Here is a 15,550-nt window from a genome sequence, read left to right on the forward strand (position 1 = left end):
AAATATCCAGGATATTTGTTATCTGCTAATCAGAATAGCTATGATGTGGTACATGGTAGGATTTCAACGACACTTATTATTTTGTGTTTCAATCAGATGGTTTTAAAGGTGTCAGATATATTATGGATATAATATTCCTATATTTATCAACCAGAGTGTTACCGTTAGCATTCTATCGAGAGGCTTTTCCATGATTTCAAGAATTTATTTTAATTTTAACTAATAGTACAAGTGCTACCTACGATCAAAATAAAACTATTCATATAATGATAATAAAACGAAATTCGTAAGAATCCAATTTTATTAGTATCAAAAGAAGGGGCAGGTTAAAACTAAAAAGTGGGTTATTAAAAATCATGAAGCAAAAGCATGCACAAGTGCAGTGGCTACCGCCTGGTCTAATGATATCTCCATCTCTACCACCACCGTACAAAATTAAAATATAAAACATCGCCTTGGTTATTCGTGTGTGTGGCAAACCAAAATTCCGAATTCTAGGCTTTTCTCTCCGCTTCACTGCTTGATTTGAAAGCCAAGGGGTGAGTTAAAAACACAATAAATAAAACAAATGATACTGATATAGTGGACAAAAACAGCAGAAAATATACGTGACCCATTTTACATACCATTGTTATCATATACATCAGCACTCTGCACTTATTGTTATAATCATCATGGTAAGATCTGACGCTCTATACAACAGAAATATCACACAAATATTCTTCGTTTGCAGCGTTTGAGGTGCACGTGCTCAAAACTTGGTGCACGTGCAGAGCCGCGCGCAGCGCGCACATCCTGCACTGTCTGAAACTTGCAACCCTTGGGTAACACATAACCACAGTCATTTGGTGTTATTAACGTACGTCACGTCAACTTCCAGTCACTCTCCATGTGATATAATAAGTTAGCGATCATGGCTCCGATCCTGGGGTGGGTAAACCGGGACATGGCCAGGTTGAGGACCCGGTGTTGGTGGGTCAGGAAGAGTTTCTTGTTGTCCGAATACTTGGCCAAGTGTATCAGAGTGAGCGCAGCACGTCGTAACATGTCGATACTGGTTCCCCCGCACAGTTCTTCCTGTGATATGTTAGACGGTAACGAGCTGTGTCCCGCCATGTGGGCGTTCAGCGCGAAATTAGCCGCCGAAGCTTCTGCGTCCTCCAGGAACTTAAGGAGAAGTGAAATGACTTGGGTGAAGTTAGCGAGTTGGTGTGCCACCTCGACACCCTCGTTCCCACCAGTCTGTGATAAGTTAGACATGATAACCAAGGCGAATTCTCGGGCGACCTGCTGCGTTCTGTCCCCTAACAATAAGACAAGAGCTTTAAACAACGCGGGAATCTGGTCTTTTATACTCCGAACTATCGGCTGGAGATTGGATGATAATATTGACATTTTTGACAGAGCTTCAAGCATGAGTCTCTGAGGGGTAATGGTAGAAAGATAGGCGGGAGGGAACGGATCAACTGCTTCCGATGACGAGCATGTGACCCAGTGAACTACTGATTGAATCAACGGTGTATACAAAGACTGATTAAAGTTACTGAAGTCCAGCTGCCCGCTTATATTTGCCATTATACAAAACGATGATTCTCTGAGAGAGTCCAGAGTTTTCGAAAAGCACCAGCCGCTCGGAAGTCCCAATGCTTCTTTTTCTTTGATAGAGCGCTTGCTAGTGCGTTCGAACGATTGATTGCAATCCTGTGACTCCAGTTCACTGTAATGGACATGATGAAGAGACAACAACTGAGAAATCATAAGGAGAAATCCGGGATGATGTGAGAGGATCATGTCATTACCGGGGATGAAGGAGAGACTCCGGAAGATGTTCATCACGGACGAGCACCTGCTGCTAAGATGACGGTCCTGGTCCGACTGGATGAACAGGAACTCGTCCTCAATCTTCACACTTTCGTTTTCTACTCGTTTTTCGTTGGAACTTCGCAAGCGTTTCCACAGAGCCCTCAGCGATTCTTCGCTGATGTTTTCGTAGTCAATAGCTTTCGCTGCGACTTTGGGGTCTTCTTTCTTGCCGTCAGTTACTACTGCAACTGTCTCAGGTTTGACACCGTTGACTCCATTCATTTGCGGTATTATAGGATCCTTTATCTGAAGATTATATTAATTAGTTGCTCATTTGGAGATACTGATAAGTAGATATTTGATAAGGTTTTGATTTAGTCAAGACTGCGCTGAAATCACGAATAATTTGAGTGGTATCGTGGCACTGTACAAAAATGACAAACTAGTTTGACCTTCTATTACAAAAAACGTGAGGCCCTTACCTTGCTAAGTTCCTCCTTGAGTTCCTCTGATGGAATACTTGGAAGATCTGGCTCCATCTTTAGAACAGGCTCGTTCTCCTTGTCGGCCCCAACCTCCAACGGTTTAGAGTCACCGAACTTCTGGTCAAGTTCCGACAGATTCACGGGGTATGACGGTGTTAACTTTAACTTGCTGTTGATTTCGTGCATGGTGTCGATGTAGTCCAGGGATTTGAGACAGTTGTGTTCGATGGTGGGGTAAGGGTCCGCAGACTCCTTAATGGCTGGGTCTATCACAAGAGTGACAGGAGCAACGTCTTTGTATTTCTTGGTACTCGGCTGTAGGCCGACCAGCTTAGCATCGCTGTACAGCTTACTACCAACTACCTTCTCTCCGAATATATCCACTAATACCTGATGATGAACGCAATGTTACACATCGCACAGCTATTGGAAATGTTTATAAAATGTAAGATGTTTAATTAAATACTTATATTACTTGTATCATCCATATTTCATGCCTCGTTAAAGGTCATAGATCCATACGGCACTCAAATACGGGATTACGGAAATGTTTGTTTACCTTTTGGAAGTGGTCCAATAGTCTATCCAGCATCCTGAGCAGGTTGGGATGGTGACCAAGGTAGAAGTAAGCAACCATTGTGTTATCACACAACAGTATGTTCAGCACGTTAACAACCCACGTAGACTCAGTCAGCAGCCCCGATTTCAGGGACATTACCAGTCTGATAGTCTCTACATATCCTGGGGTGGGTTATGTAATAGAAAACAGTACGGTATTTGGGAATTGTACACGTCCCACGGTACAAGTCACAACATGAAATACAACACGAAATCTTAGAGGATTTCCATTACAGTCGTCCCTTAGTATTATAGAAAGTTGGCGATGTTCTTATACAAAATTAGGGAAATTGGGGGATTAGGTTCGGCCACAATACGGCCAAACATGATCTCCCAATTTCCCCGAAAGTTAAATGCGCGTGACTAACCGAGCTCTTTAGAGGTGAGTTTCCTTCTCTTACTGATGTTGGGGGTCGCCTGTTCGATTGTGGGCGGACCGGAAGGAGGAGCAGGTCGCTCTGAAGGGTGCATCCGAACTGGAGCGAGATGGGAGGAAGCTGAGGTGGGCATACTGCTGATGGACGGAGTAGTCACGGTAGGGCTGATGTGAATTGGTTGTGAGGATACTTGTAGGGCCGCTGTTGGGGGCGCTGGGGCAGAGGAGGAGCTCTTTTTCTTGCTTGAATCGGACTGATTCTGCGGTAAGGTTCAGGTTTAATCGTGGTAAGGGGTAAATAATCTGTTTTAAATTTTTAATGAGCAGAGGAACGTCTATTTTTAAACTGTTTAATTAGTCAAAATATATCCTGGTTAAAGCCGTAACAGCAAATAGGGCCCCAAATACATAGCAAAATAAAAACCTTGGCTCTTTCCTTGCTTCTGCCTAAATTGCTCATTTTGGTTGGGGCTGGAGCGACCTGCAAAAAAGTGCTTTAAAACTCAGCCAGCCGATACCCATGGAGTGTCTAATATGAGTGAGATCTAAAATGTAAAATGTTGAGATACTCAACTGTTTAAAGCATGAAAAATGATTTGTTTGCAATTTTTCCGGCTGTTGAAGTTGATGGTGATGATAGCAGTGAAACTCTGGCTACACTCACCTGTAGCCTTGGAGCGGGACTGGGTTGGTAAGGAGGTTGGACTGCGTTAGCCGGGTACCGGTGTATCGTCTGTTCCCCGTATATAGTCGGGCCTGGAGGTGGTTGGTTGCCGGGGTACGGCTGTCTGAATCTCCAGCTATCAGGCCCATGAGGGGACATGTGGTCCGGCTGATAAGGTGGTCTCATGTACCCCATGTGGGAGGGGTGGTGTCCAGGATGCCCAGGTGGGTACTGGCCTGGATAATACATGGGAGGTCTGTACCCAGGGTGGTCAGAAGGTGGGGGTGGTCCTGTAGGAGGAGGACCGTGGAACCCAGACGTCATATTTGGGGGTGGGCCCCCATTGTGAATGTCAGGAGCAGGATGAGGTCCACCAGGATGAGGACCAGGGTGGGAGGAGGGAGGGTAGTAGCTGTTATAGTATGTGTTGGGTGGAGCGTACCTCTCGGCTGCACACTTGTTGGTCCCTGTGGGGGTTCTCTGTCAGTACATCCAGACTGTTAACTCTGTTAACACATTGCTTACTTAACGACATGTCAGGACCTAACTTGGCTAAAGAGTACCAGGTGTTGACCTAAACTAAACCTTACAAAACGGCCAACATATATATCTCACGTTAGTGGTCGCTTGTCGTTTTGGAGCGGGCTGTTTGTCCATGTCAGGACCTCGTCTCATCTCATGGTTTAATCTGAGTGGCTCAGGACCGTGGTCACTCAGGAAGTCCAAACTGTGGTCGAACTTGCATTCAAATGCAAACAAATACTTGATGTACTGCTTCCTGAGGAAGCTCACTGCACTCTTGTCGTCTTTAATATTGAGGGCTTTAGCTACTTCGTTCCAAGACTTGTTCTTGTTGACCTGGGAGATGGGAGAATTACATTCTCAGAAAAATGTTAATAATGGCTTCATTGCCTATTATTGAAACTACTGATAAGTAGTGTTAATACTAGAAGCATGCTCAATTCTCAAAGGAGTTTCATATTCGAATAACAGCGGCAAACGCAGTTTTGTATCCCAAGGGAACCAATAACTAACTGAAGGACCCTGCATTAAGTCTGCACTATACACACTACACAGTGCACTATACACAGTGCACAGTGCACTATACACAGTGCACAGTGCACTATACACACTACACAGTGCACTATACACACTACACAGTGCACTATACACAGTGCACAGTGCACAGTGCACTATACACACTACACAGTGCACTATACACACTACACAGTGCACTTTACACAGTGCACTATACACAGTGCACTATACACACTACACAGTGCACTATACACAGTGCACTATACACAGTGCACTATATATCAGAAAACGACACTCAACGAAGCGTATCAAGCCGCCGCTAAACAATACAACTGTACGCAGCTTGAGTCTGCTCAGTGCACGTTACTCTCTTACAGACAGTACAATTTATGTCTAAATACCGTCACTGAACTAAGTCGGATATGATAATAATATATATATATAATATATATGTTTTGCGTCATGGCTCTCAATACTATACAACAGGAGAGAGAGAGAGAGAGAGAGAGCATGTAATGCAATTAGCCAATGACTGCACAGCGTGCACCGACAACAGATCAATAAGGCCAGGTTCACGTGATATGTATTAGCCAATCACGCCCCACCATAGCAACGCTATAATTAGCGGGAGAGAGCGTAAAGCGGCAATTTCAAACACAGCACACTTGGCTTAGTTAATTTCGTGTCGTGCGGGTATATGTCTTGCAATCTGTACTCTTTTTCGGTGTGGGTATATGTCTTGCAATCTGTACTCTTTTTCGGTGTGGCTGTTGTGTTATTTTTGAGGTTGTAGAAGATACTCGGTACAATATCACAAGTTACGGGCGTGATCCTTACCTCGGGCATTCCGTTTCTCCGGCAAACTTCTCTGTAAAGCTTGTACAGATCCAGAGGAATGTTGTTGGTGTTGTCTGCCATGGGGACCCGTAGGCACGGCGTCCCGTTTTGCTCCATGAAATCTTTGAAGGTGTCGAGGAACTTCTTACGCTGGGGTTCGTCCCCAAGTTCGTACTGCTTGGCGTAGGGTAGGTGACCACTGGAACTGGCACTGTTTTTAATGTCGTCCTCTGAGAGCTGCGGAGACGGACTCGACAGTTGGGGAGTAGCAGTAATGTTCGGGGTGATCCTGTAAAACGGGCTGGTTGAAGGAAACATCGATATATCATCATGAATTATAACCCATTAAGAGAATTCGAGCGTAATTAGATATGCGTAAAGAGGAAATTATAAGTGGCGAATAAAAATCATGAAATTTGGTTGAAATGAGAAATGAGCACTCACAGGGTGTGCCTGGTGTTGTGAGGGAATATGTTGATGGTTTGAGGAGTGAAACTCTTCAGTGTAATCACAGCATGTTTTTGATGTTGAGAATAGCTTATTTGACGGTCAGTAAGTTTATGAGCTGTCGGTGAGGACATATGAATATACGTAGGAATAATGCTCAAATTAATGTTTAAATAATTAAATCGATTGTGAAAATAAGCCTTTAAAGAATGAAATTTTAATTTGTAAAATGGAGGTATGAATGTTGATGCGATAGTATTGGAATAACTGACCCATTATTAAGAGCAGGGGGAGGCTGCTGGTTCATGCCATGCTGAGTGGGCGGAGCTGCACTCATGACATGTTGTTGAGGATGTTGGGGTTGTCCTCCCGGAGACATCTGAGAGCGCTGCTGCATGGCCACAGAGGAAGGGGGTGGCACTGGTCCTCGGGGACTACTCGGTGGCTGGGACCGGTGCTGGATGTGCACGTTGTTTGGGGTCGAGATCATGGGGTTTGAGTTGTGCGGTGTTCGCATGTTGTAGTTCATTTGGCTCTGTGGCGGCACTGAGTTAGATATAGGAGACTTCGTCCCTGGAAAAAAGAGAGGTTAAATTTGAATTAGAAAGATTAGAAAACAGTTTGGACAGTTTGATAGATCGAAAGAAACCATTTGAAGGGTGGTTTTGTCATAAAGGACCAATAATTAATGATGCTTACTCGGGACGTGATGTGGCATTGGTCCGTTGAGAGAGGACGGAGGTGGTCCCTGGTATTGAGAAACAGGTGGCTGACTGTGAACATATCTTATCTTATCAGAGGGGTGCAACCCGGCTGTAGGAGGGTAGTACCCCTGGTGATCCACCGACATTGGGGGTGCTGGATACTGGTGCATGTAACCCTGTAAAATATAAGAAGTTTAGGAATATAAACCAAGGAAGCCTCTAACCACCAATAATCGAATGAAAGTACTGGAGAAGGGACAGTGAGATTAGATGAGGTGAAACTGACTGACCCGATGATCCGGAACAGAGCTATTCTTGTCGTGTGGTTGGTTGGGAGGTGGTCCATGGTGCACAATACTAGTCTTCGGTGGGTAAGGGAGTCTGGAGGCGCCATAGGGCGGATAGGGGGGTCCGTTGTAGTGGGAATGGTGGTATTGCTGCGGTAACATTACCGTCCGAGGACTACCGGACATGTGGTTGCTGGCGTGTTCCACTCCTGGCTATAATAAAGAAGGGTGGTTAGTTTAGTTATTTTACATCTGTTCTAAAATCCAAGTTTATTTCTTTCGGAGTGACGACGTGTCGCCCCATTTTAATTTCTACAAAGACTGCGCCAGAAACGCACGTGCGAACTACTGAAGTGGACGATAGCAGTTGGATACTTTTATTGTTCCAAGACGCGCATTGACTCAAAATTCGCAATTGTTAGTATTATGAGGTGCGCGCGTTGAACGAAACAGTGTGAGGCCGGTAGGTTCAGTGGCGCCAATCCATTACTCAATAACGTGACTCCCACCAGAGCGAGAGACCTCCCTTTACAGTACGCATGTTTTGACCAACAATGTGATGTCCACTAACTAGAACGGAGAAGAGGAGAGCACGGTTTTAGATTATCACGGTCTGATTGAAGGGAAGGACGTGGTTTTATAGGACTAGATAATGAATGTGTAGAATGTACATTGCGGTGTAACTGTGTACTTTTTATCTTACCTTAGTCGTAACCCCCATTTGACCCATTCAAACAAAGTATCTGAAGATTTTCCATTTAATGATCAGACAGGCCCTTACATTTAGAGCTCATCCCTACCAACGGACACTAAAATCAACATTAAAACAATCCCAAGAGGACAGAAACAATGCCCACCCTGTACACTGTACACAGCACCGTACAGAGCACTGTACAAAGCACTGTACAAAGCACACAGAGCATTTTACAGATCCCATCTAAATCTACAAGCCCAGCCTGTACCACGTGAAATTGTTGCAATTCAGCGTGGTCCACAGTGAGGCTGTTCAGCGTGGTCCTAACGATCAATTATACCTTACTCTGAGACTCCCGCGTAATAAAAACCCTGGAATTCACACCCCGGTACATATCATTATTTGTGTTATTATTACGAGTGTAATTACTTATGCACATAATATGTAGCATCTCTCTCTCTCTCCCTCTCTCTCTCTCCGAGCGACAAGATTATCAAACCAAAAACAAATCAACACCTCTATGTTGCTCCTTTATAATATATTTAGATATAATATATATTACATAACATCACTCTTGTCATTGTGTGTATTAAAGAGATATATATTTTCTATTATCATATATACTATACGCCTGGGTGTCACGTGATAGTCCGTGTGCAGAAATCTGCAGAAATCTGCTGGACGCCTCCCAAGAATGCAGCTACGTCATTCAACAGCGCCGAGTAAGTCAGAATATATATAAGTACATTGTAATGCATGAGTCGTATATATTATATACAATACGACGTTATATAACACGACACGTCATTACAGTACACAAAGCAAGACGGCAGCGGCATATTAATTACTAGCGTACAAGTTGTGTATTTATATATACTATATCATATACGCCGTGAGGAATTTATATTTGATGTATTTGATTTGTAAGTTGCCGCCATTGGAGTCTCGAGATTAAATAGAAAGACAATCATTATAATGCGATTAGATCGTTGTTGTCAGAAAGATCGGTACAGATGTAACTCACATAATCTGAATCAGGTTATCAACCATTATATCCTACATATCCTACAGGAATATCTTCCATAGAATTAAGAAAATGCGGTATATCCTACAGGAAATGCAGTATATCCTAGGTAGGGTAGCTATGTAATATAGAGGCACATTAGGGAGGACCCTGTATCCTAGGTAGGGTAGCTATGTAATATCCTAGGTAGGGTAGCTATGTAATATAGAGGGGTATATCCTAGGTAGGGTAGCTATGTAGAAATGCGGTATATCCTAGTGCGGTATATCCTAGGTAGGGTAGCTATGTAATATAGAGGCACATTAGGGAGGGCCCTGTAGTATATCCTAGGTAGGGTAGCTATGTAATATAGAGGCACATTAGGGAGGCCCCTGTAGCTATCACTAATAATATTAGAGGACATGGTCATGTGCACCATCTATAATATAGGCCACCTATATTTAACGCTACTCAAAATCGCGATCATATTATACATGCGGTGTGCAATATATTATAGAGGACGAAAGGGCGATTCCGTCTCGGAATTAAATGAATTGCGACTGAAACTGTTAGTATGATGATGAGAAGAAAACGATTGGATTTCCGGGAAACGATAAGTTATTTTATGAGAGGGGATAAGGTAACAAACCTATGTTCTTTAAGCGACAAATTTAAACGGGAAATTTGATTCTGAAGGTGGGATACAATTCATTAAGTTGATTTCAAGTTGGATACAAGCAGGTAAAAGTTGGCAAATTCAGGATAGCAGCGGCTAAAGTGGCAAGATTAAATTACAAATATTTAAGAGGCAATTGACAGATTGACTAGATTCATTAAACTGAAATAAGTAATAACTAATTAATCTCCCTACTAGAATGAAAAGCTGATCACCTTGATTTAACTAACTAACAAGACGTACAATCCTCCAACCCAACAACTAACGAACCCAGCAAGAGCAAACTTCCCCACACCACAACCCCTGTGTACAGGACACAAACAGGACACGTGACAGCCATCACGTGACCTCATCTGACAGTTAAATGAGAGCGCCCCAGGTCACGTGGTCAGGTCACGTGGTTATCTATCACGTGATTTACTCGGAGGTGCTGCCTGTAGCATAGACCTACTTCTCTTTCAAATAAAGTGCCCTCATTTGACCCATTTGCCTCATTGCTCTCCAAATTGGAGATATTAAGCTGCTAACAGCTAATCAATCAAGCAAAATGGAGGCGCTTTCACTGGGCAGTTAGAGGTCCAAATTACACAGTAAGTGCGAGAGCACATGAGCAAATTAACTGTCCCCCTATTTGATATAACACAATATATGAATTAATCATCAGCTCAAATAAAATATCATTAATGTGACAAAGAGAAAGCTCCTCTCAGCAACAATGAGGGTTCACAACTTAACGATCCCAACTGAGCGGGTAAAATAAATAGTTTGATTAATTACGAGACACTGCAGAAACTTGACTTTTCAGCGATATCGCAAGCTAAATACTTTAAGTAGTTTTAAGATGATTTACAGTGTCATTAAAAAACTCCGCAAGCAATACTGATGCAATGAACGGTAGTCAGAGATAAGTTCAGTTACCAAATGATTGTAAGACTGCGTGGTAAAAATTGGCGGGAATGTAATCAAGGAAACAGATTGTTCAAGAAGGCACATTCCTCAATCTTAATCGATAAGAAAACGGAAAATCTTCCGCCGTTAAATGCGGCAATCAGCTTATTTCTAAACATTTCATGTCAAAACAGGTCATATGAAACAAAGCTATGCTGAGGTAAGTCGTAATTAAGAAAGAACAGCCAGTTTGAAAGAAAAGAGCAGACCGTTAAAACGACAACATCATTGTCCAACCGATTTACAACCACAGCAATCCAGAACAAAGCAACCCCTTTAGGAACCACTGAACAAATATACCAAAACAAAGCAGAGCACAGAACAAAGCAGTCAGATCAGAGCCGCGAGGTGGGAGATATGCAGCTCGAGAGCCAGCTCAGAGAGAGAGACACAGAGAGCTCACTCTCTCTCTCTCTCACTCGCCCGCTCTCTCTCTCTCTCGACTCTGTACAGAGAGAGCTAGTCGGTGGCTGACTGGTGAATAGCGCGCTGCTCAGTAACGCGCTCTCTAATAACTTAATATCAGAGCACACACGGCTCTCTCTCGACTGCCTCGCTCTCTCTCGCTCTCTCTCTCTGGCTGCGAGCTGTGCATTATGGACGTTCTCCCGTATCACTATTTTGTATATAGCATTTCCCAAAGGTGGTAACTACTAAACAACTTTGAAGTTAATGTATGGGCTACAGGTGTGTCTGGTGCCCCTGTAGAGGGTGTCGGTTGGATATAGGGCCCTCACATAACCAGATATCATCCACAAACCCTATTATTCCAGCTAAATATAACATCAGGCACCTACCCCAACCCATCTACCATGAATAATCATGGGTTACAGGTCAGCTTGCAGACTGTTGGACAACTATTGACCATGGCCATAATAAGGTGAAGTCAAAGAGATTATTGACATGGCTTGAGGCAGAGCAGATTAGCTGATTAGCAAGTGAGATGAACAGGGGGGTAATTTAGTAATTACACACACTTACACTCATCTCACACACATAGTGTAGGAATAAAATGGGGAGGGGAGGAGCTGAAAAACGTGTCAATTAGCTCAATTAACGTCATCAGAGTTATGAAACCGTGATGGAGAGACGAGACTATATCTTTCTAAGTATGTGCTCAGCAGATAATAATGGCTAATTAACTTAAATAATGGTTATGTAACCTAAAAACGGTTGAATTACCAACCGATAACCGGCTTATCTCTTTGTTCAATTAATATTGACATGCCAAAAATAACTGATACAAGTTATATAACCGTTACATATTTTATTCTGTAAGTAACCCTACTTGAAGCAGCACTGAATTCAAGGTGATAACGATGAGACTAATTTGATGTAATAAATAGCAAGTGCGTGGTAATAAATAGCAGGCAGCTCAGTATATGTATTATGTACGGTTGAATTTACAATGATTGTTGATTAAAGTCAATCTCAAGTAACTTCATAAGATATACAGCGCAACTCATCTCAAAACCAATCATCGATTACTGTGGATTGATTGCACTATATTGTATCCCAGATTACATGATATAGATACAGAATTTATGGCAGTACAAATCGGTTGATTGGATATGACACGTACGTCTCGAGTGTTATTTGGTCTGGGGCAATCATTTAACACTGATATAAACTCGCTAGCGTATCTCGGTGTGTGTCGTTTATCGAGCTGGAGTATTTAAATAATGCTGTCTTGTGCTTCGTCAGAACACACGGGCGATCATTTGAGGCATTGGTCCTTGCTGGTGCCTTACTCTATGTAAGTTATTATTGTGCAGCCTTTTTTTAAAGGTATATTGAACTTTTTGTAAGTTTAAGTTCTTGTTCGAAAGCCAAATACCCTGTTTCATTTCATAATATTCAACGATCATCGGTGCCTCATTTTTTCTTAATCTTAGTGTCCCAAAAATTGGCCTCATTTTGATAATATCATAACATTCTATGGTCAGCTTTAGTTCATTCTATTCAATTAATAAATCAGTTTGGTTCTAAGATAAATGCATGTTGACCGTCCAGGCTGGTAAATGATTGAGCTCGATAACTGACCCCGTGATAAATAATATTATTACATTTCTGATAAATGATAAATCATGCTACTGTAATCAGTCCTTCACATTTTGATGTCGAATTTTTGCTAAATGGTTTCATTCTCATGATGCCTTGCATTGTTTTTAATGTGGTGCCGATGAAATTAATACGCTAAAAAAGTAAGCGTGTGCGTTTTTGAGTAGACAATGTAGATTACATGTCCGGCGTAACAAAGCTAAAGGATAAAAATATCCTCAAATGAAGTGAAATCAGGTACTTTTATTTTGTGGTACACAGTCTAAAATAGATACAGTGCACAGTAATAGTACGGGTAAAGTTTAGTGGCTGAAGCAAATGCAATACTAGAAGCTATTAAGTTCGGTCATTGTTTTCAAATCTTGTAATGCAAGTAAGATATCAAATAAAATGCCTGGATCAAAGCTGAATCTTAAAGAGCTTTCTTAAGAATACAAAATTTGATTGCTGAGGAACAATTTATTATTTGAGTCCCGTTTCAATGATCATGTTTCTTGACACCTTGAAGTTAAATATCTAAATTCTATCATTTTGCGAACCTTTTACCGCAACCATTGGGTATTTCAGCCATTTATTCGGCATATGAATTCCTGGAAGAATATCGAACTTTTGAGATTCTTCGGATAAATTTCGGTTATGTCTGAATTCCGAAATATGAACACTGTCAAAAACATCGTGTAATTTTCGAAAGTGTTAAAAAAGTAATCGTGCATCTCGATTTCGGAAAAGTTCTCGCAATTTTGACATTTTCGACATGCTAAAAAATACGGTCATTTGTGCATGGATAAAAATTTCGGACATTTTTTTGATGGCGAAAATTAAGAATTTACTTCATAAATGCCAAGTCCTAAAATAAATTCTGATTGCGGTTAATTAGATAACCCTGCAGCTGGTGAGGGATCCTATAAGAAACGTGAAAAATACCGCTGCAATTTCCTTTTATCCTTATCCTCGAAATTCAGGCTTTGGCGCGAAGCGCCAAAAAATTTAGGCTTTGGCGCGAAGCGTCAAAAAATATTTAGAATTCGGCCCCCCCATGAAGAAAATCATTCACCCCTGTTAATTAGATAACCCTGCAGCTGGTGAGGGATCCTATTAGACATGAGAAGGTGGAATTGTAGTGAGACATGGCATGAGAAGGTGGAATTGTCCCATATCCACAAAGTTGGCAAACCCAACAGATATCTGGGAGGAAATTTGGGAAGAATGAGGAAATTTTTGGCATCTGAGAGGAAATTTCTTGGTTAGCGACTGACAATTGCAGTCCGCAAAGAGCAGTTCAATCATTGGGTATCGAGAGGAAATTTTTCCTCTCTAAATGACTTAAAATTCGTGCCATCTTTAATTTTAATTTGTCCAATGTTTTGAATCCAAAATATTACCGAGTGTCTAATCAACTACTTTGAACCTTCTCTATTGATATCCTATTGGTTTAGCATATAATCCAGTTAAAATTTTCCGGGGGCTGCGCCCCCGGGCCCCTGCCGCAGTAGCCTCGAAGCCCACCCCTTTTAAAAATCCTGCGCACGCCCCTGTTGGGAAAGTAACTTAGCCACAGCGAGCGAAGCGAGCGGGCCACAGAAGGGTCTGAAAATGGGTTTGGGAGGAAATTTTTAATTATGTGGATATGGGGCCGAATTGTGCAGTACCGTGGCATCACGGGAGCCACACAAACCACCCACCAACAGTTGTAATTTCACAATGCTGATCAATGTCAAGAGTATGATCATTTTTGATCATTTGTGACGCTGACCAAGGGTGTAAAACAAGGGTGTAACACAAGGGTGTAACACAGTGGCGTAACGTTGCCTGTTGGCGCCCCCCTGCCGAAAAGGCGCCCCCCTGTTGGCGCCCCCTCTCCTTTTGGTGCCCCTCCCTAAAATTGAACAAATTAGACGATTTAAGAGGATACGTCGGTAAAATCTCTAAAAAAGTGTGTATCTAGAGCAAAACGCGCAGTTTTGCTAGTACTTTAGTTAAGTTTTCGAAATTGTCCCACATTCAAACGACGATTTGGCGCCCCCCTAAGGCGGCGCCCCCCTGCACAGCGGGGTCAGCAGGGCCCTTCGTTACGCCACTGGTGTAACACAAGGGTGTAACACCAGATACTGCGTGTACCGTGGTTGTGGTTGTGGTTCCTACTCCCCTCACCAAACTATAGTTACAACATGCTAGAGGACAGGGAATCTAGTAGCACTTCACGCTTAGAATTGATACTACCACAATGTAAGAGTTACTGATACAGTGCCAGGTAATGTAAGCATGAAGTATAATGATTTTTTGAGCTTGATAACTTTACACAACTTAGCCACTTCCGTATTAAATGTTCTGTAGCTCCCTCAGACATGACACTTCTTATACCTTAGATTCAACGAATAACATCGTTCTGTCTGTGATACATGGTCTAAGCAGTAAGCACGGTGTTGTCCAATGTCCAACCACGATGTTGATGCTTTGCTCATGTCATCTTGTCAAGTAACCGTCCCAGTGCCATTTAATGGCAGTGGTTGGCACAGTGCCAACCATCGTCTACTAAATCTTGTCAAAAATATTCAGCAGTGTGCTGTCAACTTCTTTTATCAGAAGTATGCGTTTTATGGAAGCTTATAACGCCGGAAATGTCAATCACGATGAACACCAGATCCCCTGGGAGTTGGACAAATATTTTTAACTAGTTTGAAAGATTTTAAAAAGCTTCGTGTGAGTAATTGTTTTAATTCGAAGAGAAAAACGTAACTCAAACTGAACGGTCGTGGAAATTATCATAGCTTTAACTGGAAGTATGTTTTGTGCCTGGTGAACAGTGCATTATAAATATTCCACCCGAGATGTTTCTACGCCTTATTTTGTAGTTATTTATATGAAGCAAAGAAAAATATCAATAGACCAAACATAAAGTATATTATAAC

At 42.2% G+C, this 15,550-nt stretch overlaps 1 pseudogene; it reads right to left on the reverse strand.

Annotated features, from left to right (window-relative positions):
* Positions 1–264: 264 nt before the first annotated feature.
* Positions 265–15,550, reverse strand: part of LOC134813314 (AT-rich interactive domain-containing protein 1B-like) — a 28,156-nt pseudogene continuing 12,870 nt past the window's right edge.

This window comes from Bolinopsis microptera, chromosome 3 (assembly GCF_026151205.1).
Source record: "Bolinopsis microptera isolate Bmic1 chromosome 3, MBARI_Bmic_1.0, whole genome shotgun sequence".
In the NCBI taxonomy this organism is placed as follows: Eukaryota; Metazoa; Ctenophora; class Tentaculata; order Lobata; family Bolinopsidae; genus Bolinopsis; species Bolinopsis microptera.